Source organism: Artemia sp. Qi Xiang Cuo, chromosome 3, assembly GCF_049724085.1.
Source record: "Artemia sp. Qi Xiang Cuo chromosome 3, ASM4972408v1, whole genome shotgun sequence".
NCBI classification, from domain to species: Eukaryota; Metazoa; Arthropoda; class Branchiopoda; order Anostraca; family Artemiidae; genus Artemia; species Artemia sp. Qi Xiang Cuo.
Window position 1 is genome coordinate 83,574,373 of NC_142796.1, and position 7,045 is coordinate 83,581,417.

The 7,045-nt window shown below is 32.6% G+C and overlaps 1 protein-coding gene across 2 annotated transcripts in view; it reads left to right on the plus strand.

Annotated features, from left to right (window-relative positions):
• The first annotated feature begins 2,024 nt into the window (after positions 1 to 2,024).
• Positions 2,025 to 7,045, plus strand: part of SppL (signal peptide peptidase-like protein) — a 165,160-nt gene continuing 160,139 nt past the window's right edge. Inside the window, exon 1 of one of the 2 annotated variants that reach the window (XM_089086667.1) lies at positions 2,025 to 2,143. The gene's annotated coding sequence lies outside the window, so the exon portion shown is untranslated. The remainder of the gene's footprint in view (positions 2,144 to 7,045) is intronic. The other variant, XM_089086668.1, reaches the window with a different exon arrangement.

The window sequence follows — 7,045 nt, forward strand, 5'->3', positions numbered from 1 at the left end:
GGGGGTTAGTCACTTTCGACTATTAAAAAGGGCACTAGCCCTTTGAATTTCCAATCTAATGAGCCTTTTTTAAAGTTTCTACGACATTGCCTTCTATAAAAACCTTATATAACCCCAGGGCATAACTTCAAACCCTTGCCCTGGGGGTTGTTGGGGAGTGACCTCCTCAAAAGCAAATTTTCTATCTGGAAATCAACTACGCTGAACAAAATGGCTATCTCAATATTTTGATTGGATGTGTTTCGGGAAGTGGTGGGCATGGAAGGGTTGTTAGTTGCCTTCCAATCACTTTCGACTATTTAAAAGGGCACAAGCCACTCCAATTCCCAATTGAATGAGCCCTTTTCGAAGTTTCTACGACAACTTCTTCGATACGAAGTGCCCTTGTTTAAAACCAAGAAAAAAAAAAAAAATAGATTGTGCCAACATCATTCTTTATTTAGGCAGCGCTATTGTGTCACCTATGATATATTAAACCGTTGGCCCTATGCACCACAAATGTTCTCTGACTCAGGCAAGGTCGTACCCAGGACATTTTTTCGGAGGGAGTTTTACTCAAAGATTTTTTTCGGGGGGGGGTGGAGGGGTAAACAAAAAACGCATTCAACATTTGTTTATATCCATTTTTGTTACGTTTTCACGAGTCAAAAAAACATTTCGGGAGGGGTTCAAACCCCCCTGGGTATGGCCATGGACTCAGGAGGAATTATTTATTTATTATTTCTTTTGCAGTTTTGATGGAATGGGGACCAATTTATTTCTAGTGCTAAGCTCAATTAGGTCCAAAGAGCCGAATTAAAATCGATTTCTTTTCGTCTTCTTCATGTGTTCACAAAGTCCATAAATGCAATTGTAGGATCTGTATGACAAAATCTAACCTAAAGATGAAAGGTATTATTAGTTTCGTATGAATGTCAAGTCTTGTCATCAAAGAGGCTGTGATCAACAGCTTGATTTGTATGATCGAAAAGATTGCAAACAAAGGAAGGGAGGTTAGACCCACCTGAATAATGTTATGAAAATGAAAAGATGGGGAATAACCGAAATGTTAAATACAAAATAGGCCTGTAATCTGGGAGGCGTGTCAAAGGCTATTGAAGTATTTTGTTACATTTAATAAGGATGAAAAAAGGGGCACTCTTTTTCAAGCAGCACAATACACATACAGGGCGTTCTAAACCTCAAGAAGAATTTGGCACTTGAGTTTAATTCTAAAATAGGAGGTCGAAACATACTTTTTCAAGCAGTGTGATTCCTAGAGGTGCTTGCGCCGAAAATAAACCTTGTCTTTTGAAAAGTGACTTATTCTGGCAAATGACTACTAATCACCTTAAAAAATAATTTTACATATTGGCAAACCCCCGACCACGGAAACCGTGGTAGCTTCCCGAGTCACCCTCCTCCTTTTTTTATAGCCCTGGGAACGGTATGGGAAATGGGAACGGTATGGGAATGGGAAAGAATGAACGGTAATCCTCACAACGTCTAATTTATGGTGATGAGCCAAATTAAAAGTTGCTATGATTCGGCAAACTTTCCCTATAAAGGGAAGAAGAGAAAATTGTAATTTTAGGGCCATGGGATACAGAATCTCAAAGGGAAGGGCTCCAAAACACATCTAAAAATATAAGGTATTGTATCGGATTAACTACGGTTCTTCACTAATAAAGTTATCGCCTCGGCCCTTCAGTGTGTTGCTGACGCCAAGGTTGAACTCTGGCTCCCTTATTATTTAGATCAAACCCAGGGGAGTAGCTTCAGCATTTTTATTGGAAGGGGTGCAAGAGGGGTCCATATCCGGATAGTCCAGGGGAATGGGCTATATAATAGTTATTTTCTTCATTTTTTCAAAAGCGAAGGGCAGAGCCCCCCCTTCCCGAAACGACGCCCCTGCTCAAACCCACTGCGCCACCACAGGATTCTTCCAAAAATGAACCCAGTGATCCAAATAATTTGTAATCGGGCTTGCTTTTTTGATTTTACAGATAGCGATACTAAATGTAACGAATCTTTATACGAATCGAAAAAAATCAAGCTAAGAAGCTTTAAAATTCTCACAGGCTACTGATAGAATACAAAAGAGATTGTGTTGGCTACGAGTGCATATAAAATGTAAATCCAGATTTTTATACAGCCTAGAAAGGTAATTTTGAAATATTATTCGGTAAATATTAAGTTTACCTATTATTCACCTTGACAGATAGCCTATGTTAACTTTTGTAATGGTTAAAACTTACTGTACTTCATTAGCCTATAATTCCATTTTGCTAAAAGCATGCAATTCACAACTGTTGGTTCACCATGATCCAGTTTAATTAACAATTTATGGTAAATTTTCAGCAGTTCACATTATTGACTTATGAATGAATAAAGTAAACATACTACTTGATACCTTTTTTTTATGCTCTTTCCAAACATGACAATCATTTTTGTTGGAAATGAATTTTACCCCCTATATATACCAAGTCAGGGTATATATTTGCACATTTGGAGGCTAGAGGTAAAGTTTATAGGCTATCTAATGTAAATGGGAGGTAAGTTTAAACTGTACCCCCCTCCCCCCCCGAACATGCAAATATATACCCTGAATTGGTATATATAGGGGCATTGATTGATCCAGGGGGTGTGCCCCCCCTAATGTTGTCTAAAGTAGTGTAATTTACTTAATTAACACAAGTTTGCCCTAATTTTCCTGCTCCTAACACAAGTTTATTGGATCAACCTATTTTGTGCCCCCCCCCCCTAAAAAATCCTGGATCTGCCCCTGTATAGTGGTGGGAGTGAAATTCTTTTGTGACAAAAATGATTATTAGGCTATATTTGTAAAGAGCATAAAAAAGGCATTGACTAGCATATTTACTTTAGCCTATTCATAAGTCAATAAAATGAACTACCAAAAATTTACCCAATTTATATATATATATATATAGTAGGATTGACCATATCAAATTATCAATAAAGAACTGGTTGTAAGCCCAGAATTCCAGCTGTACATAAGGAAACATGTTAAGAAATCAGTTCTTACTTCATAATATGCAGCATAATCCTAGTTATCACATTTTGCAGGGGGAGAACCTTCATCTTCATTTCTTTTCTTGTATTTCCGGTTACAAGAATTAACTCAAGTTGTCAATTCATTCATATGTTAGGCTCTAGAAACCAGAATCTTTTTGTTACTTTCTTTCAGCATAGTCTAAGACAGGATAAAGAGAAGTGACAGAATAGATAGAAAATATATAATTTGGGCTATCTGGGCTATTTGCATAAGGGATGGGGTAGGGGTAAAGTATTTGGACAGTGTGAAGTTAGAAACAATTTTTTTTGCATAATATGCAAAGTAATTTTACCTAACACATTGGGCATGCAGACCCACTATACTTTACCCTGCCTCCCCATAATATGCAAATATATAGCCCAAATTTGTTTCTAAAGTATTATATTTTATCTTAATTTGGTATATTTCATTAGGATCAAGTGTCAAAGACATATTAGAAGAACATTAGGTTAGACATATATCATACAAGTACCTCCAGTTTTTCTATCATGTTTCTAAATCTTTGTGTCTATTCTCCAAGACTTAAAAATTGTTTATAAGCAAACACCCAAATTCCATTTAACCTAACTTAACCTAATTTATTGACATTTGTCTATTGATAAGTTTTTGTGAGGAATAATTAGATGGCTCTGATGATGTTTAATTACATATATAGAGCATATGAAAATAGAAAACTGCAGTTGAATCCATGTTTATTTTTCAGAATAAAAAAAAAAAAATGTACAACAGTAAAGGTTCTACCCCCTGCAAAATGAGTTAGCTAGGATTATTCTGCATATTAGGAAGCAAGAATTGATTTCTCAATATGTTTCCTTATGTATAGCTAGAGTCCTGGACTTTTACCAAGAACTAAGACATAAGAGACAAAAATGCAAAGTTTGAAAATATTGAAACATTTTGGGATACCCACTTCCCTGATAGCATATTGGATGTGGGATGAGATTCTGAGTCAATAGCCCAAATTTGAGATTAGGGAATAAAGTATATTGCACCAAACTTTGGACAAACAAGGCCTTGAGTCATGAGCCTTTGCTCTTTATAGGCTCTATTTAATTTTAGCTTGTATCTCTAGACTGACCAGATTGTTTTTAAATGTAATTATTGTCAACTATTGATTGATTTATTATTCAAAATCTATTGATCAATTGCTTATGTTGTTTGGCTATAAATATTTAGATGAGCCATTGTCAACTATTGATTGATTTATTATTCAACATCTATTGATCAATTGCTTATGTTGTTTGTCTATAAACATTTAGATGAGCCATTGTCAACTATGGATTGATTTATTATTCAACATCTATTGATCAATTGGTTATGTTGTTTGTCTATAAACATTTAGATGAGCTATAGTCAACTATGGATTGATTTATTATTCAACATCTATTGATATATTTATCTTGGTCTGTGGATATACGTATTTATATGATAATTTGTCATCTGGTGATTGATTCATTAATCAACATCTATGGATAAAGTACTTTTGTTGTTTTTAGATAAAAATTTATATGATAAATAGCAAACTGTTGATTTATTTATTATTCAAAATCTATTGATCAATTGCTTATGTTTTTTGTTTATAAACATTTAGATGAGTCATTGTCAACCATGGATTGATTTATTGCTCAACATCTATTGATCAATTGCTTATGTTGTTTGTCTATAAATATTTAGATGAGCTATCGTCAACTATGGATTGATTTATTATTCAACATCTATTGATCAATTGCTTATTTTGTTTGTCTATAAAAATTTAGATGAGCCGTTGTCAACTATGGATTGATTCATTATTCAAAATCTATTGATCAATTGCTTATGTTGTTTGCTTATAGATATTTAGATGAGCCATTGTCAACTATGGATTGATTTATTATTCAACATCTATTGATCAATTGCTTATGTTGTTTGTCTATAAACATTTAGATGAGCCATTGTCAACTGTGGATTGATTTATTATTCAACATCTATTGATTAATTGCTTATGTTGTTTGTCTATAAACATTTAGATGAGCCATTGCCAACTGTGGATTGATTTATTACTCTACATCTATTGATCAATTGCTTATGTTGTTTGCCTATAAATATTCAGATGAGCCATTGTCAACTATGGATTGATTTATTATTCAACATCTATTGATCAATTGGTCATGTTTTTTGTCTATAAACATTTAGATGAGCCATTGTCAACTGTGGATTAATTTTTTATTCAACATCTATTGATCAATTGCTTATGTTGTTTGTCTATAAAAATTTAGATGAGCCATTGTCAACTATGGATTGATTCATTATTCAACATCTATTGATCAATTGCTTATGTTGTTTGTCTATAAACATTTAGATGAGCCATTGTCAACTATGGATTGATTTATTATTCAACATCTATTGATCAATTGCGTATGTTGTTTGTCTATAAACATTTAGATGAGCCATTGTCAACTATGGATTGATTTATTATTCAACATCTATTGATCCATTGCTTATTTTTTTTGCCTATAGAAATTTAGATGAGACTTTGTAAACTATGGATTGATTTATTATTCAACATCTATTGATCAATTGGTTCTGTTGTTTGCTTATAGACATTTAGATGAGCCTTTGTCAACCATTGATTGATTTATTGTTCAACATCTGTTGATAAATTGGTTATGTTGTTTGTTTATAAAAATTCAGATGAGCCTTTGTCAACTATGGATTGATTCATTATTCAACATCTATTGATCAATTGATTATGTTGTTTGCCTATAAAAATTTAGATGAGACATTGCCAACTATGGATTGATTTATTACTCAACATCTATTGATCAATTGCTTATTTTTTTTGCTTATAGAAATTCAGATGAGCCTTTGCCAACTATGGATTGGATTATTATTCAACATCTATTGATCAATTGGTTATGTTGTTTGCTTATAGAAATTTAGATGAGCCTTTGCAAAATATGGATTGGTTTATTACTCAACATCTATTGATCAATTGCTTATGTTTTTTGCTTATAGAAATTTAGATGAGCCATTGCCAACTGTGGATTGATTTATTACTCAACATCTATTGATTAATTGCTTATGTTGTTTGCTTATAGAAATTTAGATGAGTCATTGCCAACTATGGATTGATTTATTATTCAAAATCTATTGATCAATTGCTTATGTTGTTTGCCTATAAACATTTAGATGAGCCATTGCCAACTATGGATTGATTTATTATTCAACATCTATTGATCAATTGCTTATGTTGTTTGTCTATAAACATTTAGATGAGCCATTGTCAACTATGGATTGGTTTATTACTCAAAATCTATTGATTAATTGGTTATGTTGTTTGCCTATAGAAATTCAGATCAGCCATTGCCAACTATGGATTGATTTATTACTCAACATCTATTGATCAATTGCTTATGTTGTTTGTCTATAGAAATTTAGATTAGCCGTTGTCAACTATGGATTGGTTTATTACTCAAAATCTATTGATCAATTGCTTATGTTGTTTGTCTATAGACATTTAGATGAGCATTTGTCAACTGTGGATTGATTTATTATTCAACATCTATTGATTAATTGCTTATGTTGTTTGCTTATAGAAATTTAGATGAGACTTTGCCAATTATGGATTGATTTATTATTCAACATCTATTGATCAATTGCTTATGTTCTTTGTCTATAAACATTTAGATGAGCCATTGTCAACTATGGATTGATTTATTATTCAACATCTATTGATCAATTGCTTATGTTGTTTGTCTATAAAAATTTAGATGAGCCATTGTCAACTATGGATTGAATTATTATTCAACATCTATTGATCAATTGCTTATGTTGTTTGTCTATAAAAATTTAGATGAGCCATTGTCAACTATTGATTGATTTATTACTCAACATCTATTGATCAATTGCTTGTGTTTTTTGTCTATAGACATTTAGATGAGCCTTTGTCAACTATTGATTGAATTATTATTCAACATCTATTGATCAATTGCTTATGTTTTTTGTCTATAA